This window comes from Trachemys scripta, chromosome 4 (assembly GCF_013100865.1).
Source record: "Trachemys scripta elegans isolate TJP31775 chromosome 4, CAS_Tse_1.0, whole genome shotgun sequence".
Taxonomy (NCBI): Eukaryota; Metazoa; Chordata; order Testudines; family Emydidae; genus Trachemys; species Trachemys scripta.
The window spans coordinates 49,067,821-49,094,742 of NC_048301.1; the positions used below are offsets into that span (position 1 = coordinate 49,067,821).

General features: G+C 41.2%; 1 protein-coding gene and 1 long non-coding RNA gene across 9 annotated transcripts in view; one reads left to right on the forward strand and one right to left on the reverse strand.

The window, feature by feature from the left end:
• Positions 1-1,369: 1,369 nt before the first annotated feature.
• On the reverse strand, positions 1,370-14,464 carry LOC117876475. 2 transcript variants are annotated; one of them, XR_004645497.1, is made up of 4 exons: positions 14,327-14,464; positions 13,980-14,092; positions 8,476-8,525; positions 1,370-2,040 (listed from the first exon to the last, which is right to left on the reverse strand). It is a non-coding gene; the product is annotated as an uncharacterized LOC117876475 (long non-coding RNA). The 2 variants fall into 2 exon arrangements; XR_004645496.1 differs by lacking the exon at positions 14,327-14,464 and having other exon boundaries at positions 13,980-14,297.
• A 132-nt stretch (positions 14,465-14,596) lies between these two features.
• Positions 14,597-26,922, forward strand: part of HECTD1 (HECT domain E3 ubiquitin protein ligase 1) — a 104,576-nt gene continuing 92,250 nt past the window's right edge. For 4 of the 7 annotated variants that reach the window (XM_034768702.1, XM_034768707.1, XM_034768708.1 and 1 more), the window contains exon 1: positions 23,277-23,433. The gene's annotated coding sequence lies outside the window, so the exon portion shown is untranslated. Of the gene's footprint in view, positions 14,815-23,276; positions 23,434-26,922 lie in introns of those variants that run through there. The other 3 variants (XM_034768706.1, XM_034768709.1, XM_034768704.1) reach the window with 2 other exon arrangements.

Below are 26,922 nucleotides of genomic sequence, written 5' to 3' on the forward strand. Positions count from 1 at the left end.
TTAGTAAAAAAATTACAGACAGGTCTCGGGCTTCTGTGAATTTTTGTTTATTGCACGTGACCTGTCTGTGATTTTTTTGTTACCAAAAATATCTGTGACAAAATCTGAGCCTTAATTATAACACATGTGAGTCCTACGTACAGGTTCAACCCAAGCTATTTAATAATGGGATATAGCTACAGGTACATCTATAAAAGTGGAAAAGGCATTTGCCATGATGTATGATAAATATGCAAGAAACCAGATAAAACGTAAGCATGTAACTTCAAAATTCAACTATATAGTTACGTAATAGCGAGTAAAGAAAGATTTGATGTCCAATAGAACCTCAGAGTTACGAACACCTCGGGAAAGGAGGTTGTTCATAACTCTGAAATGTTTGTAACTGAACAAAGCACTATGGTTGTTCTTTCAAAAGTTTATAACTGAACATTGACTTAATACAGCTTTGAAACTTTACTATGCAGAAGAAAAATGCTGCTTTTAACCATCTTAATTTGAATGGAACAAGCCCAGAAACCATTTCCTTACTTTGTCAAATCTTTTTTTTAAACTTTCCCTTTATAGTTTTAGTAGTTTACATTTAACGCAGTACTGTACAGTATTTGCTTTTTTTCCTCTCTCTGTCTCTCTGCTGCCTGATTGCATATTTCTGGTTCCAAATGAGATGTGTGGTTGACCGGTCAGTTCATAACTCTGGTGTTCCTAACTCTGAGGTTCTACTGTATTTAATTTATCTTCTAGTTTGCAAGTCCCAAAGACTGTAAGGATGCCAATGTTAGGCTTAGACCCTTTGCACAATGTTATATAGATTTTTCTCCCTCTGTTTGATGTATAGTTTGTTAGTATTTTCTACTTCAATATTCTGCACCAGATCCTAGGAAGTCAGTGTAACCTATTACATATAAAAGCATATGGGAAAATGGTATCTAAAAATAGGGTTCATGTTTCTTCTAAAGTATCAGAGGGGTGGCCGTGTTAGTCGGTATCCACAAAAACAGGTGGCACCTTAAAGACAAACAGATTTATTTGGCATAAGCTTTCGTGGGTAAAAAACCCACTTTTTCAGATGCAACCCACATACAACTTCGCTCCCATTGAAATCAGTGATAAAGCCTCATAGCCCCAGTCACATGAAGTGTTGAACACTTTCAAGTTTCATACACACAAGGGAAGTTGTGGCACCCCACAGGACCAAGAATGTGGAATTTAGTCTTACGCCCCTCTGTTCTCTCATATCCTGGTAGCAACATGGCTACAACAACACTGCATATAAGAAGTGGAAGAGATTTAGTCTCAGTTTAAAATCAAGATGGATTGAAACATTTTTTTACCTCACTAATGATAATAGATTCAGCTTCTTGCCAACAAAATCCTTCGGACACAGATTCCCTTAATGCCAGCACTGACGGAAGAAAACAGATTGACATGAGTACCAGACACAGCAAAGCACTATCACAACATGCAAATTACTTACATGTGCCAATGTGTCCTGATAATACACAGAAAAGCCTATTATATCTATTTATATATGTTGGGGAATTTGAGGATGAAGAGAATCTGTGTCTGAAGGATTTTGTTGGTAAGAAGCTGAATCTATTATCGTTAGTGAGGTAAAAAATGATTCAATCCGTCTTGATTTTAAGGTACTACATATTATATCCTCAATCACAGTATCTACCTATAAAAGATGAGTAGGATTTTTAAATCTGTTTTCAAACTGAGACTAAATCTCTTCCACTTCTTATATGCAATGTTGTTGTAACCATGTTGATACCAGGATATGAGAGAGACAAGGTGGGTAAGGTAATATATTTTATTGGACCAACTTATGTTGGTGACAGAGAAAAACTTTGGAGCTTACACAGAGCTCGTTAATCATATCACTGACATTACAGTGTGCTTTGGATAGGGATACTTTGCTTTCTGAGAGTCTTAGCTGATACCAGTACAGAGTATTGTTACTATTTATTATGACATCTGAGGAAGTGTTTGATTGTAGGACTATTCGGTGCATTTTCTACATTCAGCCTCTCAGTTCTGAAAAAGAACAATAGATATTTGTCTAAGAGGATTTGAAGCATTACTGTTGGAAGTATACCCCAAAGATTCTGGATCCTGAAACACTTATCCTGGTTTACAAGTAAAAATGTGAATGCTATATAATTTGAAAATACAATACAGCCTTTAACTCTCATTCCATCCCACATGAAATATATGATAAAACATCAGGAGAACAAGATAGTCACTGACACATCCATATTTTCTATAAAACTTGACTAAATGAGGATTTAAGGGATAACCTTGGTGGCAGTATTTGAATTGTTTATCTAAAATTTCTGTTTGGAGTCAGATACTGTACAACTGTGTGCAGAAAAACTCACTCATGTTTCACTGTATTTCACCATATCGCTTTAGCAAGTGAGCAGCTGTGATTGAAATGGTCACATTGCCCAAACTATAAATAACATTTTTCTGCTTTTGTCCAAATTTTTCAAATCATTCTATCTGAAACCCTGTTGATTGAACAGTGGTATCCTGTGGCATGTGTGTTCACCTACTCTGGCAACACAAAATGGAGGATTTTGGAACAGACTTATTAGCTTAGCTTAGCAGTCATCTGTATTGCCATGGGGGAGACCTGGGTGTGACTTGCTGTGGTAGTGAGTTTACAGTAAATGTTCAGTTTCCCGGGGAATCCAACTGTATTAGTATGGTCTAGGGGAGGAGGGAAAGAGAGCTTGTTTCCTGTCACATTTTCCATTCACTCCTATTCTGAGGCCAGCCAATCTAGGAGTATGTTGCTGTTCCTAAGGCAATGGTTGCAGCAGCCTCATTTGAAGAGTTGCTTAGAAATGCACCATGTTCTCTGGTGCCAGCCAGCCTAACTTAGATGATGAAAAACAAAGTGAGGCTCTGAGCCCAAAGGGTTTCCTGCCTTCTATCTTGATTTTCCACCAAGACACCGGGGAGGAGAGAGGATGTATCACTAACCCAGCGGACATAGGAAGAGAGGAGTAGTATGAATAGAAAAATTGTCATTCACATCTGCACTACAGAAGTGTTCCCTAGCTGAAGAGGGCTGAAGCTAGGGAGCAAAATGGGCAGCGACTACTTTTAAGCTACCTATCTGGCTTCTCTTCCTATTCTTGGAGCAGCTACTCAGCCAGGGTTCTCTGCTTCTATCACATAGGAAGCCTAGAAAAACAAATTAGGTGCCTGGCACTGCAAATGGGAATACTTAAAGAATTTTAACTTGATCTCAATCTATTCATGCCTTTGGTGATGTTTTCCTCTTCTGATTCACAGGAACTACTTACCACACTCCTCTTGAATTTCCTTCGTTGTGATGACCATTCTGTAGCCTCCCTTAAAGACTAGACACAATGTGATCGACTTAAATATTAACCACTTAGAATCTTCTGTCAACAGAGGTAGACTCAAGGTGTGATATGCCAATAATATTGCATTATCTCTCTCTACAGTAATGCCATTAACTTGTCTCATCATTGTAAGGATGGGCAGACCAATTGTTGATCACCAAATTAGCAAGTAAGTAAACAATACAAAACAATCAAGGCTAATGTACCAGGAAATGGGTTGTTTGAATTTGTTGACAAATTAATTTAGTTTAAATATTTTATATGTAGTTTAGGAGTTGGATGTGCAGGTGGGGTTTATCCTCCCGATGGATGATAAGAGCGCGGGCAGGGATGCATGGATCCCGGAGATGAATACATGGCTGTGCAGATGGTGTCAACAGGAAGCCTTCGGCTTCCTTGACCATGGGATGCAGTTACAGGCAGGAGAACTGCTGGGAAGAGATGGGGTCCACCTGACCAACAAGGGGAGGAGCATCTTCAGACACATACTTGCCAACCCAGTGAGGAGGGCTTCAAACTAAGTCCAAAAAGGGGAGGTGATGAAAGCCCACAGGTAAGTATAAAAAAGATGACCGTAAAAGAGGGCTAGAAGTTGAAGGGGAAATGGAAACTTATAATAGGGCCATAGAAGAACCAAGAGGGAAAATAGTGGGGGAATCTGTTCAACATCTTAGCTGTCTATACACAAATGTGAGGAGTATGATGAATGAACAGGAAGAACTGGAAGTCTTAGCATCAAAGCTAAATTATGACTTAATTGGCATCACTAAGAGTTGTTGGGATAAATGACTGGAATATTGGTATAGAGGGTATAGTTCAGGAAGGGCAGGCAGGAAAAAAAAGGGAGTTTAGGTGAAAGTGATCATGAAATGACCATTTTCATGATTCTAATGAAGGGAAGAAGTGAGAGCAGCGGAATAAGGACAATGGACTTCAAAAAAGCAAATGTTAACAAACTCAGGGAACAGGTAGGTAAAGTCCCCTGGGAAGAAAATCTAAGGGAAAAAGGAGTTCAGGAGAGCTGGCAGTTTCTTAAAGAAACAATATTAAATGCACAACAGCAAACTATCCTCATGTGAAGGAAAGATAGGAAGAATAGTGAGAAGCCAATATTGCTCCATCAGGAACTCTTTATGACCTGAAAAGCAAAAAGGAATCCTACAAAAAGTGGAAACATGGACAAATTGCTAAGGATGGGTAGCACAAATATGCAGGGACAAAATCAGAAAGGCTAAGGCACAAAATGAGTTACACCTAGCAAGGACATACTAGGCAATAAGAGGTTTCATAAATACATTAGGAGCAGAAGAAAGATGAAGGAAAGTATAGGTTCTCCACTGAGCAGGGAAGGAAAGCTAACAACTGATGACATCAAGAAGGTTAATGTGTTAAATGCCTCTTTTATTTCAGTCTTCATTAAAAAACATTAATAGTGACCAGATACGCAACTGCCGCGACAGCACTTGAACGTGCCTTGTGTAGTCGCGACACAGTGTTGGGAGAGAGTTCTCCCAGCACTCTAAAAAAACTACCTCCATTAGGGGCATAGCTCCCAGTGCTGGTGCACTGTCTACACTGGCACGTTACAGCACTGAAACTTCCTGTGCTCAGGGGGGTGTTTTTTCACACCCCTGAACGAGAAAGTTGCAGTGCTGTAAAGTGCCAGTGTAAAAAAGCCCTAATATTAACAGCAAGGGGAAAGGAAGACCAGACAGAATAGGAAAAGAAGAGGTTAAAGAATATTTAGATAAGTTAGATGTATTAAAGCTGGCAGGGCCTGACTAAATTCATCCTAGGATATTTAAGGAACTAGCTGAAGCAATCTAGGAAGTATGGAACCATTAGAGATTATCTTTGATGAACTTATGGAAGATGGGTGAGGTCCCAGAGGCTGGAGAAAGGCAAACATAGTACTCTAAATAGGGGAACAAAGACCCAGGGAATCATAGACCAGTCAAACTAACTTTGATACCTGGAAAAATACTAGAACAAATTATTAAACAATCAATTTGTGAGCACCTACAGGTAATAAAGAATTAAGTAACAGTCAATACGGATTTGTCAAGAACAAATCATGCCAAACAAACTTAATTTTGTCTTTGACAACATAACTGAGGCCTAGAGGATAGTGGGGGAAGCAGTATACGTCATATATCTTTATTTTAATAAGGCTTTTGACACAGTCCCATGTGATATTTTCATAAGCAAACTATGGAAATGTGGTTTTGACAAAATTACTATATTGTGGGTGTACAAGTGGTTAAAAGACTATATTAAACGAATATTTATCAATGTTCACTGTCAAACTGAGAGGACGTATTTAGTGGGGACCAGCAAGGGTCTGTTTTGGGTCCAATACTATTCAATATGTCAATTAATAATTGGATAATGGAGTGGAGGGTATGCTTACAAAATCTGTGTATGACACTAAGTTGGAAGGCATAGCAAGCACTTTGTCTAACAAAATTAGAATTTAAAATGACCTTAACAAATTGGAGACTAGTGAAATCAACAAGATAAAATTCAATAAAAACCAAGTGCAAAGTACTTCATTCAGGAAGGAAAAATCAAATGCACAATTACAAAATGGGGAGTAACTGGCTAGGCATTAGTACTGCAGAAAAGAATCTGGGAGAGGGTTATAGTGGATCACAAATTGAATATGAGTCAACAATGTGATGCAGTTGTGAAAAGGGCTAATATTCTTGGGTGTGTTATCAACAGTGGCGTATGTAAATCATGGGAGGTAATTGTCCCACTGTACTTGGCACTGGTGAGGCCTCAGCTAGAGTACTGTCCATCTGTGGGCACCATACTTTAGCAAAGATGTGGATGAATTTCAGACAGTCCAGAAGAGAACAACAAAAATGATAAAAGGTTTAGAAAACATGACCAATGAGGAAAGATTAAATAAACAGGGCATGTTTAGTCTTGAGAAAAGAAGCCTGAGGGTGGACCTGATAAGTCTTCAAATATGGTAAGGGCTGTTATAAAGAAGACTGTAATCAATTGTTCTCCGTGAATTCAGTGACACTCAGGACCCTTCTCTGAGTCAGCTGCACACTTCAAAGGCACTAATTCAATATATAATGTATATTTCACCTATCTGAAATTTTCAACCCATTAAACTATCTGCTATCTTTTGTGATTATAAATGATAGCTCATGCCAACAGGAGTGCATTTAATACAAATCTTTGTTTTTAATCCCCATCTGTGATTCAAGCTCACTGCAACAGAGAGTAAAGCATCACTAAACTAAAGCAGGAAGTATTAGTACATTGAACCACTTTGCTGGCTGCTGCTATCTACAGAAAGCTGCTTAAATTTGGTACAGAAATAAGAAAAAAAATTAGCATTGGGGTTCAACACTGCTGTATATTGGATTCAGTCACATGCCCAATATACAGAAGTATACCATCTTACAATATCTAATTTTATTAAGATAAGTGTGCTGTGGACATCATATTATATATTTCTAATCAAGAGTAAGGAGCATGCAAAATAGTAAGTGTGGCACAGTGGTACATGTGTGCAGCCATTTTCAGATTCTCTTGTTCTGTGACACTGGAGTGGGTATAAGTCTCAGGATCCTGTTTCCTACTCTGTTAATCAAGAGGAAAAGCAGATAGAGCTACAGTCTTTGTCTCTCATTGTCTTTATTATTTAAAACAGGATATCCCGCTCCTACTGCATAGTTCTTGTTAAAGTATACATAAGGTGGCTGACCCTGTACACAGAAGTCTCATCTTTCTGGTGCCTTGGGAGGAAGTCTAAAACCTTCTAATTCTCTATACGGGCCAACAGATACACACAAACTGAAACCCTGCTGATTTAATTACTGGAATTGCACAGGTCAATGAGATTACACTGGTGTAACTGAGGGAACAATTTAGCTCTAGAAGCCCTCTCATGACTACTTTCTCAGGAGCTTTGCAGGCAGCAGGAAGTAATAATAATAGGTAATGTTGGGCAATGTTAATAATAGGTGGCATTAGTAGCCCCCATTTTATATATATGTATATAATATTGGGCTGGATTCTGGATGTAATTTACTACCTGAGAACTAACAGAGAGGGACTATTGAGGGTGGAGTGGAACCCACCTCTGGTTGCCTTTGTTTATCTTCTCCCACCCTTTGCCTTGCTTGTCTATTTAGATTGTAAGCTTTCTGGGGCAACGACTGTCTCTCATGATGGCTTTGTACAGTGACTAGTGCAATGGAGCACTGATCTTAGTTGGGTCTCTTGGTGCTACTATAATATAAATAATGCATAATAGTAATTCTCTGACAATTCTCCATGGTGTATGATCCTTTAGGGGCCATAGCCCAGTGGCATAAGATGCAGCAGCCTTCAGGGTTTTCTCACACATGCAGGGCCATGACCTTCAGAATCAGGCAGCTGTCCTATACAAAAGCATTTCTTGAAGGTGAAATTCTCTGAGGAATAATTCTAACACAACAAAATAAGTTTTTACAAATATTCCAAATGTCAAGCATTGCTGAATTCACAAATGCAATATAGTCCTTTTTGAACATGTGGTTAACATGTAGAACTTCTCCATCAAAATAGCTATAATGCATCTGTAACAAACACTATTACTTTGCTACAAGGGGACATTGCTTTTTTCACCAATAAGCAAATTAAAAACATATAATCACACTGTTAGTTCTGTGTTTTCCCACAGCTCCAAATGTGAACAAATGAGGATTCTAGCTAGACATGTTATACTCAGGTCTCTGGAAAGGAACTGTATTCCTGCATAAAAGGGGAACATATGCCACAACCGCTAATAGACAAACATTTACTGGAGATAGACCAGAAACAAAATGCCAGATCCAAGCACTGATGAACTTCAGAATAGTTTGGATCTAGGTTTGACATTAAAAAGCTAAAACCCATTAAGAAAAATTTATTTCTAAAACTTTGCAAAGTGATGTTTTTTGAGACTCAGTTTGGTCCAAATCTTAACAGCGGGTTGTATGCACTGGGACAAATTCCCTGCTGGTGTAAATTGGTAGGTTCTCTTTTACTTCATTGGAGCAGCAATGTGGACATAGACACACAATTCTTAGTCATGTTAATAAGTTACCTGTGTACACTCCGAGCACGATATTGAGCAATGTTTTCACAAAAGTGCATCTGAAAAAAAAAACTCAGATGAGATTATGTTCACCAACATGGATGATTAACTGAATCTACAATGTACTGTAAAGCTTGCACTGTATATACACTACACTATAAAAGCATGTATGAAATGTCTGAATAACAAAATAATACTACTGTATCATCATAACTATCCAATGACTCCATAAAAATTGGACACAGATTAAAAGCCTAGCCACAGCAATTTGGGGTTAGGAGGTAGGTTTTATTTTTAACTTCTCTGAAGCCAACCTCATTTTTTCATTTGTTGATTATATTCAAGATGTTTTGCATTGGTCCTTACCTTAGAAGAACTGAAATTCAAATTGTCAAATTTGCAAGGGGCCAGCTATGCAGTGTGTGACACACCCAATGTATCCACGAAACCACAAGTTTGTAGGCACTAATCAGTTACTTCCAGAAAAAGCATAATGTAGGGTGTTACAAGCATAATAGTGCCACCCACATTTTGTGCCACTCAATTGGCATTTGGGTCTGAAACTCACCCTTGGGCGTCAAAATATATTTGCTGAAATGGTTCAGCATGGTCAAAAATATGTTAATAAACATGCCCTACTATGTCTTAGTCAGGGTTATAAATCACACTAGCCATCTTAAACATGTTTAAACTATATTAGACTGAAGTGCTTTTTAAACAGCATTTTAAATCTCTTTGACAAATAGTCTGGCCCCAATGTGGACAGGGCATAAATATTTTTATAATGTGACCACTTATGAATGAATGAATTTGTATATAGGGTTTTAAAACACACAGTACACATGTATTTCCTTGTATCAGAGGGGTAGCCGTATTAGTCTGAATCTGTAAAAAGCAACAGAAGGTCCTGTGGCACTTGCATCTGAAGAAGTGAGGTTCTTACCCACGAAAGCTTATGCTCCCAATACTTCTGTTAGTCTTAAAAGTGCCACAGGACCCTCTGATGTATTTCCTTGCAGTACTATATCTTGCAATTTGAAATCTATTGTTGACATACATACATAGGTTGCTCTTTTGCACCTTTCCCACTGCATCCCCACTGAGATGGATCTTTTTACAACCAGTCCACGTTGAGGGAAACATACTGAGATTAGAACCAGTTGAATTTTTTTATTCTAAGCCTGTTTTTAATGGCAAATGAACTTTCTTCAAAACTGAAAATTTGTATTTCCTTTTTTCCAAAATGTTCTAGTTTTTAATTGATTTTGAAATTTTTTTAAATATTCATTGTTTTGTTTTCCCACTGTGCGGTGCTGCCAACCAGACAGTCAATGGCCTGGTCAATGAGGCTGACTGAAGCTGCCAGGATCCCTTTTTGACTGGGTGTTCTGGTACAAAACCAGACACCTGGTCACCCTAACAGCAGCAGCCTTTTGGCACTGTGTGGGAGCGAAGGGACAGGAGCTGCTTCCAGCCACAGGAGAGGAGTGGGAGGGGAAAGGATGATCTGGCCTGTGTCTTTGTAGAGCTCATCTCTTTCCTCCCGCCTCCCGTGTCTGGAAGCAGTTCCTGTCCCTTCCTGCCTGCACAGTGTCGAAAGGCAGCTAACACCTCCTCCAGGCTGCTGCTAGCCACCGACATGACATCACCCACCTCCTGTCTTTTCCCCCTTCACCCTGGCTACAGCACGGGTAGGAAGGGATTAAGCCCTAAGGATACATTGTGCACCAGGGCCCAGGGAACCTGACTTCTGCAAACCCAGCCAGAGAGGTGGCTTAGCAGCCTAGGGGACAGAGCAGCCTCGTGCTTGCTGGGGGCAGGACCCAGGGCAGGGGAGGCAGGTGAAGAGGGTGCTAAGCCCCTGCCTAGGGGGCTGCTGTAGAGCCTGCAGAGTTGGGGTGCGAATAGGCTGGAAATCACTTCCTCCCACCGCCACTCCAGAGCTTAGCTGAGGGGTGGAGATGCTACCTGTGCTAGAACTGTGCGGAGCTTCAGCACACACAGGGCTTGGCTCCTCCTGGCCAGTGCCCCAAGCTGGAGGCTCTTGGGCTTTCCCAGGGCGCCGATCAAGCCAGAGACGGGGAAGGAAGGAGCCTGCCGGCAAGGCTGCTAGGTGAACTGAGCACTCCGACCAGGGGCTGGTTCTCCACACAGTGCTGGGAGCAGGACGTGCCCCGCCGGGGGTATATGGAAGAGATGGGCTGGGGATGAAGGGGCAAAGTAGGGAGAGGACAGGGAGAGGGGGAGCACATAAAGGGCTGATGGGTGGGCAGTAGATGCGACACGTAACCGGCCACTGCCTAGCACCTGCCTGCTGTCACTGGCTGCTGCAGCTCGCAGTGTGCAGCCAGCGCTGGCCAGAAACGGGGGTTGGGGCGCTGCTGGCTGAGAACCAGCATGCAGCGGGGGCTGTTCTGATGAACCAGCAGGGGGAGTGGTCAGCTCTGCGTGCTGCATCTTCGCTCCACCACCAGCCTTGCACACCCAGCCCTATCATTGGCCACTGGACCATCCCACTCACCACTGGTGGGCGGGCGTCTGGCGAGCAAGGATCCAGACAGCAGCAGGACCCACCAGCACTGATGGGATGGGGAGGAGACAAAGTATGGGACAATTTGCCGATTTTTAAGAAAAAGTCAGGATACTTGTAGGAGGGCTTAAATACAGGACTGTCCCTTTAAAAACAGGATGTCTGGTCACCCTACCCCAACTATATTAGAACACATTTTGGTCTTGCCTGATTATTACATATGTACATTCTGTGCACTGAATGGGGCAGGGGTCCTGTGGAAAAAATAGTATGTGATCAAATGGGTAAAGACTGTATCAGAAAGGGCACAGAAGTAAGGTTGCATGCATAACCTTAATTGTGGCATTTCCTAACTTTTGAGTGCTTGATTTTATGCCTTAGACCCTGATCCTCAAGCTGATTTGTACAGGCTGACTCCTAAACCTATGCAGAGCTCCACTGCCCAAGCAGAGCTCTTGGCAGGATCAATTTCTTAATATTGTTATTTTAACATAGTAGACATTGAACGTAATAATGTAAAAGACCTACAAATAGACTTTTATCTGTATTTGTTATGGCATAATAAAAATATGACTACTGATCATGGTTGTAAAATAACTCTAAGGATGTATCAAAATGAGAAGTGTAGGTGGAGTTATAGAGACGACAGTGAATCAGTCCTTCCCATTCATTTCTCACAGCTCTTGCAGCATCCATTCCAGTGCACTTTAAAGAATAATTTAACAGATTTTCTTAAGTGAGCATAATGTTCATAAAGGCACTAGGTTAGCAGTACATGAAGCTGACAGGGGCAATGACAGTGCCATTTTGCCCATAGGTGTGTCTGCTGAGAATACCACCAATACATTAGCCAATTGTGATGCAATTTTTGTGAACATCTGTCCAATAAAAACAAAACCCCAATTACCAACTTTAAACACCCTCCAGATGGTAATGACTGTTTTCACTATCAACTTGGGCAGGATATGTACCGGAATATTTGAATTAATAAGTTTAAAAGATATCAATGCAAAGCCTCTTATAAATTTAACTCTTGTCCACTCTTGTATTACAGTGGGACCTTCAGTGATTATGTTAGCTCTCTGCTCCAACAAATTAGTTAGCTGGTTTGCTCCTCCACAGTGCAATCCAACACTTTCCAAAGAATCAAATTCCAAGGGAGTTACTTGGCAATAAGGGAAGAGGGGAAGGTTAAAGGGGAGAGTAAGAGAGAGGCTGACAGACACTGACATGCCTGATTTTCCCCCCTTTTTAGACCTTTATCTTCTCCCATAAAGGAACTCTCTTGGATGACCGGACATAACACTCAGCATCACCATCCCTTTCCTGCATCAGAGACTACCACATGCAGCATCCTTTAGTTGAAGGCCGAAGACATGACCTTCAGAATGCTGCTTCCCAACAAAATTTACCAATAGAGGTTGCCAAAGTAGACACACGACGCTCTTATTTTCAATTCTGAGGTATTATGTGATCTCTCAGATGGTTCCTCCCTCTGGTAGCTTGAGAGCCAAACACAATCAACCCCCCACAAAAATCCCCCAAACCCAACCCCACAAAATAGGGATTTCAATAATGAATCTTTGCATGGCATTTTATCTTACTACTAGCCACCAAACCAGCCCTAAAATAATTTAATTAAGTTGGTTCCTTAAACCAAAAAAACAGGAATGTTGTTGCATTCTGACCAATTTTCATTTTCTCATGATTAAAAGTTTTTAATAAACATTCTAATACATTTCATGACCTCAAAAACATTGGTAGTTTTCCCATGTCCATTTTAGACTTTTGTATCTTCCCCCCAAAGTAAATGAAATTAGACCTTGTGCAGGCAACAGTGTGGCTCAGAGTTGGGAAGTCTGAATTCCCACTAGCCCTAGCTACCCGCCATATATGCCCCATGGACTCCTCCCACCCACAGCATCTCCCAGGGCAACCAAGCAACAGAGGCTTTGGGGAGGAGTGCAAACCTCAGAGGGAGTCATTGGGTGAGGGGCTGTGGAAATGCTAAGGTCCCAGAGCATCACTCCATCCTAACTTTCAGTTGTCAGAGTGATGCTCTGGCAACACAACACCCCTGAAAAAGTGGTTGGGCCATGGCCTGGGTGGCACCCACATCTGGCCATGCAAGCTACGCCTTGTGTCTGTTGGGAGAGTCAGCCACCATTGTCAAAGAGCAAGAGACTTTCACGGAAGAACTTCTCTCCAAAGTGTTTGTCAAAAGTTTGAGTTAAATGTGTTTTAACATAAACAAAGAACCCTAGAAGGTTTTTAACAAAGAAAACAAAGGTTCTGTCTACAGTGTCAAAGTTGCCGCAACAACAGTCTCCTAACACAACTTGGTCTTGTAACACAGACAGGACTTAGTCATGCTTTAATTGTATTCAGGAAGCAAGATACTGCCCTGTAAAACATCAGACTGTAGGAGGTTTCGAAAACATGGTATAAACATGATTTGCTGCAATTTATGTTTTGGGACGGAACCACACTTTAGCTATTGTGGGAAACTACTCGGTTAAAACTAATGTTACCAACACAGTAAACGGAATCAAAAAGGTTAAAAAAATAATCCTTTATAATCTAGCAAAGAACTCTGTACAATGCTTCTCTTTACTATTCTCCATTCCTTCCCCCACCCCTTTTTGTTGACTACTATAAAATCCTATGAATGATTGTTTAATTTATTGTGGGTGCCTGGCCAAGTAAATTGAGATTACAAACTCATTTTTAGCCATGTTCCAAGGTGGAGGTCAGTCAGAAATGTATTTAGTCTTGACAAAAAATCTATAATAATAATAAACATTTTAAAGAGTGTATATATATTAGTTAACTGTCTTTTAAAGGATTCTATGATACTTTGTTTAAAAGAAGCTATACCAAGTAAAATAGCATTGCCTTTATTAAGCTTCCAGCTTGGAAAAAAATATTGTATAGTTTCCAGGAGCTGACTTATTTTAGAATTGTCTAAATGCATCTCACTTACCAAGAAAAGTTTAGCTGGGACTACTTGAAGTTTTCTGGAAGTTGCATCATTCTCCAATACCTCCACCACGCAGCTCTGGGGATAGGAGTCTTCCACTCAGTATAAATGGTTTTCTGAGAAACACAGGGGCATCATTTGCTATGGGTTAAGGGGGGCATTCCCCCCCACACCTTGGTTTGCCTCTCCCCCCCCGAGATTTTTCTTAGGTCTATATGCTCCATTATGTTTTCCACTCCCCCTACCCTACTCTCCAGCTGCCCCTACTTTGCAGGAATATTATAACCACATATGATGTTCTACATGCTGACCCCAACACCCTCCCCTGCCAGATTTCTCTGAAATGCTACCTCCTGGAAGAACAGTCCTACTTCAGAAAACAAAAACAGCCGTGCACTTTCATAACACCAGCTATAGTATATCACTCATACACCCATCATGTCAACATGAGTAATCATAGTAGTTGAGCCACGTAACATGCAACCTTTCACACAGTGCTTGTTACAACATATTGCACAAGACAGCATATGGTAAACACACAATGTTTTATATCTGACGTATAGTTGCTCTGTGATTGCCAGAAACCAAGGTTGCAAACATTGACACTTACTTCTGCAAAGCCCAGAGGTTCACATTGCGTTTGTGTTCCCTACTGTTGTGCAACAGAGAAGTGGGTGGGAAGGATCTAAATACAGAGCTTCCACCAGACAGGGTTTTATTTATGGAAAAAAGAATACATTTCTTTCAGGATGAAAATATGTTAAAAAAATGCTTCAAAGGCAAGAAGTATAAGGTAACCAGTATTTTTACAACAAAACTCTGTCAGCTGGCAAAACAAGTAAGTACCTGACCTTGACAGCCCCTTTTCTTGCTCTGATCTATTTAATGCAAATAGCTTGATATTTTTAGAAACATCACCTTCCCACGTGTACAGAGCTGGGCAATGAGGCTAATGAAAACACACATTTTTTATGTTTCTAGGTCAATTTAAAATATAAACAGGAGGGTTGTTTTTGTTTTTGCTAAAAGGGCTCATGACTAAATGTATCTTAATGTCATGTCACAGAATGCTAATAATTTCTATCTAGATTTTGTCATCCTTGTCTCTCTCTCTCTCTCTCTCTATATATATATATATATTCTTTTGACAAGGTAACTTCCTACAATAAAGGAATTCTATCTTTAGTTTAAAATGTCATCAAGCTGAAACTTTGTATAGAAAATGGGTCTGATAATACAAAAGCAAAAATATATTTGTTAAATTGTCTTTCAGTTCTATAAGGAAAAATACTTGTTTCTATGACCTCCCATGGTTTTTGCCCAGTTCTAGCAAAACATGGTTTATTTTCAAATAGAATAATATTTAGCATTTATGGAGTACCTTCTGTCTGAGCAATGCATGGTGTTTCACAAATATTTAGCCTCCTAACAGCAATCTGAGGTGGTTATTACTATTCCACTATTAAATCATAGATGAGGAAACTGAGGCACACAGGGGTTAAGTCACTTGCCCAAGGTCACAAAGGATGTATGTATCAGAGCTGGGATTAGAATTTAGGTCTAGTTCCCAGTCCTTTTTCTAACTAGAGCTGGGTGAACAATTTGCAATGAACATTTATTCAGTGAATGTACCCCCTTTATCTTCTGTTCATGAACAAGATGGGACTTCTACAAGCTTGCTCAAGTTTCATAATTGTTTGGCTACTTTTTGCAAGCAAATTTCAGCCTCTGGATTCAAACATTCACACACAGTTCACTGTGATGGTTCCCACAAGCATTTTGATATTCAATCTATGTGACTTGTCACCCCAGTCACATTATATTATTTCTGATCCCTGACTGGATAAACAAAACTTTATAATTCTGCCTGAAACTACTTTAGTTTAATGATGAAATAAAGGACTTGAAATTTACTGAATGAATATTCATATGAACAGAATTGTATGCACATGAAAGTTCACTTAAAATAAATAAGTATGCAAATATGGCTGAAGCAAATAAACTATTTTTACTAATTACCTAGCACTAGTTCTGCCCTCTAGCCAATTTTCTCTCATTTCATATATTAAAAAAGCAGTCAGTTTTGAAGATGAATTCATATTTAATGTTTTGGTAATGGCTGGAGACAGCTTGAAACAATAGCTGAGAGTGATGTCAACTGCCACATTTCAATTGAGTGTTTACTCTGAAGACTAATGAGACTTTTTAAATTGTCCATTGCTGACCAAGGCATACATGAAAAAGGGTGACAATCTTATCATGAAGATATGCAGGATATACTGAAAGAAGGATAGACTATGGGGGGTTCAAGTGGGTGAAACATGCATAAGTACCACCTCCTATTTTTCCAATTCCATTCTGGGGAATGAGAGTCACATGTTCAGAGAAACAAAACAAAAATAGAATATTCTCTGAAATATTATGTTATTAAAGCCTTGAGAAGGAAAAACTTTGGTTGATGTCTGAAGTAGTACTAAGTGTCTTGGCACTGTACTTTAATACATTAAAGATAAATAAAAGCAAATCAACATGAGATACATCAGATGAGATAATGAACAGAATTAGGAGTGTATGGCTTTGTTTTCAGCATTTTAGGAGTACAGGGCTAGATCCACAAAGTGGATTAAGGCTCATCATTGCAATGTCAAACTTTTGGTGCCCTGCTGTCCAGTGGAATCCTCATCTAGATTTGGGCACCTATACAAAGCATGGGGAGAGTTAGGCACCTAAGAGTGGGACTCACACAAGTCAGGAACCTGAGAGAGGAGCTGCCTAAACTAGACAATAGGAAATGCAGAGGAGAGTGGTGGAGTCTAAGCCCTGCCCATCAAAGGATCTTAGGCTCCTAACTTCAGACCAGAGGGAGGCACCTCTGGGTTCATTGCTTGTGATTCACAGCCATGAACCCTCTCTAGGAGTCCGATACCTAAGACAGGTCAGCCCTTTTTGAGAAAAATTGTGGTGGTGCCATTGCTGCCCCTGTATCGAATAACCCCATGGTTAGAGCACTCAACTGGGGTATAGGAGACCCTGGTTCAAATGCCCTTTTTGCCTGATACAAAGTATGTGATACACAAGACAATCACCACCCTAGGGCCAACATACTGAAGTTTTGCCTAGGGTGGTGATTGTCTTGTGTATACTCTGTCTAGTTTAAGGAAGATGCCCTCGCCCATTTCCATAGTGCACAGGGCCCAAACATTCTTTAATTTGGGCCTATATGAAATGCTTAAATATTCATTGGGCCAGAGAGAGAGAGAGAGAATTACTCTATAGCCTAGTGGTTAGTGCACTTTCCTGAGAGACCCAGGTCCCAGTCCTTGAATCTACTGATTTGGGCTCTGTGGACAAAATAGGTAAGGGTACCCCTTGTTTGAGAATCCTACCAGACCATGAGCAGCTTGGTGGTGTCAGGACTTAGTGGCTTTACACATGCCCAGCAGAAATGTAGGTGCCACAGGGACTTTACGAGTGGAAACTTTCAGGGGTTCTCAAACTTCATTGCACCGTGACCCCCTTCTGACAACAAAAATTACTACACAACCCCAGGAGAGGGGACAGAAGCCTTAGCCTGCCCGAAGCCCACTGCCCCGGGTGGGAGCCAAAGCCGAAGCCCCAGGCAAGGGGCCTGTAACCTAAGCCCCACTGCACAGGGCTGAAGTCCTTTGGCTTTTCCCCTGGACGATGGGGCTAGAGCTTCAGCCCAGGTGGTGGGGCTCAGGCTTTGGCCCAGGGCCCCAGCAAACCTAAGTCAGACCTGGCAACCCCATTAAAATGGGGTTGCAACCCACTTTGAGATCCCAACCCACAGTTTGAGAACCACTGAATATATGGTCTGTAGAAGTCAACAGAGTATGGCAGCAACTGAACAGGATTTTGAAGATCAAAATATTAGATTTGGGAGCCTCATGTGGCAGTTGGGTGTCTAAATCCTTTTGTGGATCTAGCCCACAGATATATAACACTGAAGTTTACTTCCAACCTTTTAAAGCATATTTTGTGTTTATATGCTTAAATAAATAAATTTTAAAATATGCTATTTTTTATTCTAACATGTTTTACAAATCGAGATTTATAACAGATTCAGAGACAAAATCATAATTTGACAACCTTCAGCTCTTATTGATTATCAGATATATCGGTCAGCAAAAAAATGCACTAGTTGTCAACAAGTACAGCATATGTTTGACTTTTTTTTTCATTGTTCTTTGATTTTTCAGGAGAAATTCACAACTATCCACATTTATGAAGTCTAAACCTTTCAAGCTTAAATATAAGTCAAAGGAAATTGTTCTAGCACCATTAGATCTGAATGAGGTCGCTTTCCTGGTGCAGTTCTCCTCACTTTGGGCCTCATTCTTCTCTCACTCATAACAATTCAGTACCAATGAAAGGAGACTTAGGTTCCTTAATTTTAAAGACTAAGGTCCAGATCTTCACAGGTATTTTGGTGCCTAACTTCCATTAACTTTGGTGGGAATTAGGTATCTAATAATCTCTGAGGATCAGGGCCCATGGCCCCAATCCTCTAAAGACTTACACATGTATTTAAGTGTGTGAGTAGTCCTGCTGACCTCAATGGGATACACTAATTCATAAAGTTAAGAATGTGCATAGGACTGGGTCCAGTGACAGAAAAGATTAAGGTAAGGCAGTAGGCTACCAATATGATGTCTCAGTGATCTTTGCTATCCAAAAACAAAGATAGAAAGCTGTTTTTCTTTTTCTCTTACAAAGATGCTTTCAGCGAGACAGTCTGGATAAACAGGAATCATTCTACAGATGGTGTTTCTTAATGAATGATGCAGAGACATCGGCATGTGACAGGTTCTAATTGCGTGACATGGTGTGACTCCCATTGCTTTTTTGCCCTCTGTATACACCCATTCTTCTAATTACAGGAAATGTCTTTAATATAAGCAGCAGTGATACTCAAACCTGCTATAGTCTTGTTTTACAATATTTATATTATTGAGCCTTATGTGACTAATTTCCTTACCAAACCTCCATGCGATCCCACAAAGAAGAAAACTATTGTGAAGGTTGATTGTACATGAATATAGAGATGTTTGGTCTTTAACTCTAAATGCATAGCATTTTGCTTCCTTTGTTTTTAGAATTAAATGGGATAATTGAATAACTATTTACAGTGTGCACTAAAGAGTTTATAGAGGGACACTACCCTCCTATGACAATTTTCATAACCAAAAAATGCAAAGTTTATACTTTGTGAGTGAATTAATGATTGTACAGTGTGAAGTTACTTCTGCCACAAAGGGCTTGTCTACATTACAAAATGTTACTGTGTTTGAACACAGCTGTGAAGAATCAGGTTAGCTGATATGATGCTGATCGTGGTTTAATGATTTGCAGGACTGCCCCCCCCCAGCTGATTAAATATAAAAAAAAGGTCAAATGCACATGAGTTAAACTTAAGGCAAGTATACAATGGCTAACAAACCAAAAGTTTGGCAAGAATGGCTAACAAAACAAAATGGGCAAGAACTAAAACAAAACAAAAAAAAGACACTCTCATGAAAAGGAAAAGGAAATGGGGGGGAGGGAGAATCTTGTTTTTCATTCTTTTCATTCTCCCATTTTTGTCCGCTTATCAGCCATGTAGTGCCTGATTCTGCTACCTCTTAAATGGAACTATTCATGATTAATGGTAAAATCTGTCTTAGAGTGAAGGTTTTGGGGCAGCATTGTGTCTTTCTGCCTAGCATGTTATTGTACCCTATATAAAGAATAATTCCTCAGACTGATGTTGTGAAGGTTATTTAGTTAATGTTTGCACAGCACTTTGAAAAAAAGAAAAGGGCTATTGTCAAGGCTGATTCCCCACTCTGGCACTTTGAGTGCAGAAGGTAGGGGCCCGCAAGGATTCTAAAAATTAATACTGGTATTAATCTCCCAAGGTCACAGTTTCCCTCTGACCTTGGGTGGGTAGATGCTGCCACCACCCAAGTGCAAAAAAAACCCCTTGGGAGCCAGGAAGGCTCACTTGGGAATTCCTTCTTGTGGGGTACCCTCAAGCCCTTTCAACACTCCCCCTCCCCCGGGGAAGAGTGAGAAAGAAAACAAAGGAAATTAGCTGTTGCCTCGAGCTAATTAAACAACATGGGCACAAACCTCTTAGGAAACCAAAAATCCAATACTGTTCTTAAAAAAGGTAAATTTTATTAAAAACAAAAAGAAAGAAAATACATCTGGAACTTAGGCTTTTGCTAGATTTAAAAAACCCACTTACAAAATTTAAATATCAAGAATAACTTTCTTGAGGTCCAGCTTAAAGGTTACAAGCAAAACAAAAGCATTTGGGGTTAGCACAGAGGAGTCCACAAGACAATAAGAAATGAACAGAAGTAAATCGAATTGCATCTTTCTAAACATTTCTGATCTACTTACATATCTGGGTTGTTAAATAAGTAGTTCTAGATATGACCTGATGATTTTCATTCTGGCCTTCAGCTTTTCACAGCATAACTGCTTCCTGTTTCCCTCTTTCCCAGAGAACAATAACACACACACAAAGGGAAGTTTTTTTCCCAATTTTTAAAAGTTCTAGCCCTCCAATTGGCTCTCTTGGTCAGGTGCCCACTCCTTTCCTTTTACCTGTGGGCTTGTTAACCCTTTACAGGTAAAGCCAGTAAAGAACAGCTTTAGGAATTTTATAGCTAACTGGCTGGCTGGGTGGGTGTCCATAAAAGGGAGCTACCCTCCCCCACTTCATTTATGACAGCTATAGAAGCACTAAACATGATTATTTTATTAAATTGAGTTAAGATACCTTAACTAGGTATCTACCTTATATCTAGGCTAGAGTACTTAAAAAAAACCATTGTTGTCATTTTCAAATGGTTATGCCCTGATCGTGCTGGCTAGATAAATACTGTTTAAATGAAGTTAGCATGAACTGGGTATAGATTCCTAGATTAAAAAACCAGAGGAGACCATTGTGATCATCTAATCTGATCTTCTACATAATACAGGCCATTGGACTTCAATTAGATAGTTTCTGTTTGAACAAGGACATATTTTTTAAAAAAACATCCAGTCTTGATTTAAACATTTTCAGTGATGGAAAATCTACCACAACCCTAAGCAAGATGTTCTAATGGTTAATTACCCTCACTTTTAAAATTTTGCACCTTCTTTTTAATTTGAATATGTCTAGCTTCAACTTCCAGCCATTGGATCTTGTTATGCCTTTGTCTGCTAGATTGAAGAGCCCTCTATTAGCCAGATTTCTGTTCACCATATAGGTACTTTCAGATTGTGATCAAGTCACCCTCAACCTTTGCTTTGAGAAGCTAAATAGTTGTTTTTCAGTGTGAAGCGTTTTCCAGTTCTTTAATAATTCTTGTGCCTGTTCTCTGAATACTCTCCAATTTTTCAAAAAATATAAATAGCATAAACTAGTTTAGCCAACATATTATTAATAGTAAACATTTATATTGCGGTGATACCTAAAGGCCACCATCAGGTAATATATAATAAGCAGAACTAATTTAAAACTGGACTTTCCATCCCATGGAAAATTCCAATATTTTGATATTTGTTTTCATCCTGAGTCAGGACAAAAAGTTGAAATGATGTGATCCAGAGCATAGCAGAGAATAGAGGAATGAGGTGTTTGGAACCATTGATTCAGCGATTAATGTCAAAATGGAATGTTTTGGTTTGGAGTGCCAAACTAAAACAAAACCTTTCAATTCAGCATGTCTTAATGTTTTGTCTTTCTCTATGGGTGAGTTGCCATGGTGCATCATGGGAGATGTAGTCTCACCAAGACCCATAGCCCATAAGGGAGAATGGGGGCAGTAGGAACCTGGAACTACAACTCCCATGAGGGACAGTAGCAGGTCAGGTAGATGCCAAGATTAGTATTAACATAACCTGAAATGATATTTCATGTCAGCTAATTGACAGGAAACATTTTAATTTGGGTTGTCCCCTAAACATTTTTGTGTTGATTTTTCCCAATGGAAAATAATGCCAAAATCAATCTTTTCCTTTGAACATTTTGCTTTCAATTACAGAAAATGTTTTGCTCAAAATGTTTTGACCAGCCCTAATAATAAATGACAGTCACTGCCCCCAAAGAGCTTACAGTCCTCCTTCCTCTTCCCACTTCTGAGTGACAAAAGAAACAATGAAACAAAAAACAACAACCCCATCTGGGATGATCCTGAACCCATAAAACTAGACAGCTGGCAATGTGTACTGTGGTCTCTTACAGATTTCCTGGGACAGCTAGCTCAAAAAAAGGATAATCCTGGGAAAAACTGGACAGGTGACAACCCTACCTAAAAGCCTGTTATGGAGAGGATATAGTTAAACTCTGTGCAACTCTTCTCTCTCTTGCTTCTGTATGGGGATGTCTACTGATAGGACATAGAAAGGGAGGGACATAGGACTTTCATCTTTTTGCACCTGCAGTAGTGAGATAAGCATCTCTATATCTGAGAAGAATGAGAGTCCCAATAAGAAGTGTATCTGTACTGTTTAAAATTATACAATAGAAGAGTGTAACTGGGGCAGAAGTATTTTCTTTAAAGACCCAGCTCTTGGAGTCAGGTGACTGAGAATCTCAGCTTTCATTAAAAGAAAAACAAGTTTTTATCTCTCAGGTCTGTGGAGAAAAGCTGAAGCCAGTGTAAGCTAAAGGCTCTGTAACCAGCAGGTGAATGAAGAAAGCCCAAATGACATTCCTTTAAAAATATCTCACGATTTTTAAGTCAATCTCATGAATTTTGAAGGGTTGGTAAGAGCACGAAGGGAGAACGGAAGAGTTAAAAAAAGATGTATATAAGTTCACGGAGGATAGGGCCAACAATGGCTATTAGCCAAGATGGTCATAGATGCAACCCCATACTCTGGGTGTCTCTAAGCCTCTGACTGCCAGAAGTTTTGAGTGGCCCATAGGGATGGATCACTTGATAATTGCCCTGTTTTGTTCATTCCCTCTGAAGCACCTGGCACCAGCCACTGTTGGTAGACAGGCTAGAGGACACATCGGCTGTTCTTACGAGGGCGATGAGGGAGGGCAGGCAGGTGTGAGAGGCAGGGATTAGGGGAACAGGGACTGGGCGAAGAGGAATCTGGTGGCCGGCGGGAGCCCGCCCGCCCGCAGAGGAGGAGGGGGCTGTATTGCTGCGGTGCGGACCAGACGGGACAGCCGCCCCCTCCGAGCTTCGCCGCAGCGCCCCCTCCGTGCGCGGCCTGCCCTGCTCCAGGGCTGAGCGTGACTCCGAGGCTGACTGGCCCGGGCTCCTCCTCCTGTGTCTGTGGCGCGGGTGGTTTCCCCTCCCCCTCAGTCCCGTGCCGGGCGGATCACGATGGATGCCGCTCGCTGCCTCCTGCTCCCGGGCTCGGGTCGCCACCGTCTCGCTGCCTTCCCGCGGGACTAAGGAGGGAGGGGGCGGCTCCCGCGAGGAGCGTCCGGGGCGCTGGGGTAAGTGTCTGAGCGGGGGAGCGGCGCTTCCTCTGCCAGCCCCGAGGAGACGGAGCTCCGAGGGGCCTTTCCTGAGTCGCCAGGCCGGGTCACCCTGCGAGGCCTCCGGCTTCCTGGGAACTCGAGTGCCGCTGTCTGGCCTGGCGGGGTCGGTGCCGCCAGGGCCCGGGCAACCTAGCAAAGAGCTTCGCCCCGCGTCGGACCGCGGGGCGGCCGGGACAGCAGCCTGCGGGGAGGCGATGCGGTGCGTCAGGGACCCCCGGAGAGTGCGAGGGGCGGCAAGTCCCAGACAGGCCGTCTCCTGGCTGGGGAGGAGGGAGCGGCAGGTCCCAAAGAGCCCCTCGCCGCCGGCGTCGTGGTGGTGGGGGGATGCGAGGCCGGTTGGCTTCAGATTGGAGATTTCCCTTCCCCCGAGGACGTGTGTGAGGCTCCGGGCCCCAGAGACCGCTAGGCGGTTGGGACATGAGTTTAGCTGTGGCCTGGCCCCTTCCCTGTTCTGCGTCTGGGCTGGGGGAGCCTGTGTGTGTCGCTCTGCTGTATGTTTGTCTGTTTATTTGGGGGTGTTTAAAGCTGTCTGGGGCAAAGGAGCAGCAGGTGCCTCTATTGGGCACGTCCCAATGACGCCGAGTGTGACACTGTTTTTTACAGGATCTTCAGGTTAGGGGTCAGCTCCCTCGTTGTCTGCCGATTCTATTGCTTTTTTCCCCTTTCCTTTTCCAGTTGGAGTTAATTATTTTGCATTTTAAATGTTTTGGAGTTTGGACCAATAGTGTCCGCAGCGTGACCCTACTTGTTCTGACTGGCATTACTTTATTTAGTCCTGGAAAAGAGGATGCCAAACATATGATCCTTCTGGGGATCACAAATATTTTGTTAATCTTTTTTTCTTTACTTTTAATAATATTTTAATGACTTTCATTACAGAAGTATCCAGTCTAAAGAGACTGAGGTAATAGAAGTAAAACTAATTTAATGAGCAGTCATTTTGATTATTTAACATTTGTTCTTTCATCAGAATCCTAAATTACAAAGACTGTTTTTGTCTCAAGCTTTTGTTACATCTTTGGGTTTTAAGCCTGCAGGAAGTAGTATTGCTGATTCAGTGTACATCTGTCTCTGTACTGGGAGACAGTATGTTCTTTTTGAATTCCTTTTGTGAGTTCCCTGTTCCATGCCCTCGATGAGGTTATCGTTTAACCACTAACTGATCATGAGTAAACCAAGAAATCAGACCTTGTCCTGTGGAAGTTTAAACCCTTATTTGTGGCTCCCCTCCCCACCCCCCAGATTCTAGAGAATGTACAGGGGTACACTTTTTCAGCATTTCACCTTTGCCACCAAGTTTAATAATGTAATTTCATTTTTGCAAAATAGGGATTTTAATAGCTATGTTTTAGGTTTTATGGCAAGTTTCATATGGGTAGGTTGGTTCAAAGCCTTTGTTGCAGCTTAGGTATGCAAATGATATTTATAGTTGTGTTGATCTTCAAGGACAAAGTGTATAAAGTAGATGTGACTTCTTGTTGATCTAGTGCAAGGTGGTACATAAGCATATACTGTAGGTCAAAAACATCTCTTAAGATACTGATAAAAGGGCCTTCTTGATCCTGAGCTTTCATGTGCTGTGTCTTACTAGACCAACAAATAATGCCATTTACCATATATGTACATCTGAAACTCTGAATTTTTTAATGTACATTTGTAAAGGTTGAATAATTCACTTGAAAAAAACTCCAAAACATTTGAAATGCAAATACTTTAGAAATATTATTTTCTCTTTTCCCATTCTCTTCATTTACAATCATATTCTACTTCTTATCCATTATGTTAGAAATTTTAATTATCTATAATCAAATAGAGCTTAAGCCCAGAAGGGATCACTAGATCATCTAGTCCAGTGATTCTCAACCAGGGGTACGTGTACCCTGGGGGGTATGCAGAGATCATAAGGGGTACATCAGCTCATCTAGATATTTGCCTCCTTTTACAACGGGCTACATAAAAAGCACTAGCGAAGTCAGTACAAACTAAAATTTCTTGCAGACAATTTGTTTATACTGCTGTAGATACTATACACTGAAATGTAAGTACAATACACCTCTGCCCCGATATAACATGACCCGATATAATGCGGTAAAGCAGTGCTCTGGGGGGGGGGCGGGGCTGCGCACTCCGGTGGATCAAAGCAAGTTCAACGCAGTTTCACCTATAACGCGGTAAGATTTTTTGGCTCCTGAGGACAGCGTTATATCGAGGTAGAGGTGTAGTTGTATACAAATTGATTTATTTTATAATAATATGGTAAACGTGAGAAAGTAAGCAATTTTTCAATAATAGTGTGCTGTGGACATTTGTATATTTATGTCTGATTTTGTAAGCAAGTAGTTTATCAGTGAGGTGAAACTTGGGGGTATGCAAGACAGATAGGCCTCCTGAAACGGATACAGTAGTTTGGAAAGGTTGAGAGTCACTGATTTAGTCTGACCTGCAGTATATCAGAGGCCACCAACACCATCCAACACTCTCACACTAAACCCAATAACTGAAATAAGACCAAAATATGACTAGACCAGTGGTTCTCAAACTGTGGGTTGGGACCCCAGAGTGGGTCGCAACCCCATTTTAATGGGGTCACCAGGGCTAGTTTGGCCCCTTTGCCTGGGATGGTGGGGCTCAGGCTTCGGTCCCCCCTTCTGGGGTTGTGTAGTAATTTTTGTTGTCAGAAGTTGGTCTCAGTACAATGAAGCTTGAGAACCCCTGGACTAGACTATTACATGCCACAGGCAGAGAATAGGAGGGACTCAGGTGCACCAGTGCCTGAGGTCCCTGCCACTAAGTGAGAGATTTCTAGATGATCCCCAGCAAATTATGTAAACCCCATACTGCAAAGGAAGGCAAAACCTCTACAAGTTTGCTGCCAGTCAGACCTGGGGGGAAGTTCCTTTCCGACCCCCACATATGGCGATGAGTTAGACCCTGAGCTTGTGAGCAATAACCAACCTGCTAAACACCTGAGAGATTGTTTGGTGCTACCTCTTAGCACCAGCCCACTCTGTCCAGTGTCCCATCTCCAGTTGTGGCCATCTCTGATGCTTCAGAGAAAGGAGACAACCAAAAAAAAAAAAAAGCGCAGAATATGCTGTCAGGTGGGGAATCCCTTCTTGACTCCTGCAGCATGAGGTTGCAGGAACACAAGGCATAAAACGAAGGGACCCCAGGACTGCTGACCTGGGCCCCCACTCCCTCACAAGTAAACCCGCTGCACAACTGCACTCATAAATTTGTCCGGCTCTCTCTTAAAACCAATTAAGTTGTTTGCCCCCAGAAATCCTATTTGGGAGGCTCTTCCAAAGCCTCACTCCTGTGATGTTTAGAAACCTAATCGCCAGCCTGAATTTTTTCATAGCTAGTTTATACTCCTTTGTTCTTGTCTCTTCATTGTCCTTTAGCATAAATAACTCTCCACTCTCTAGTATTTACCGTTCTGAA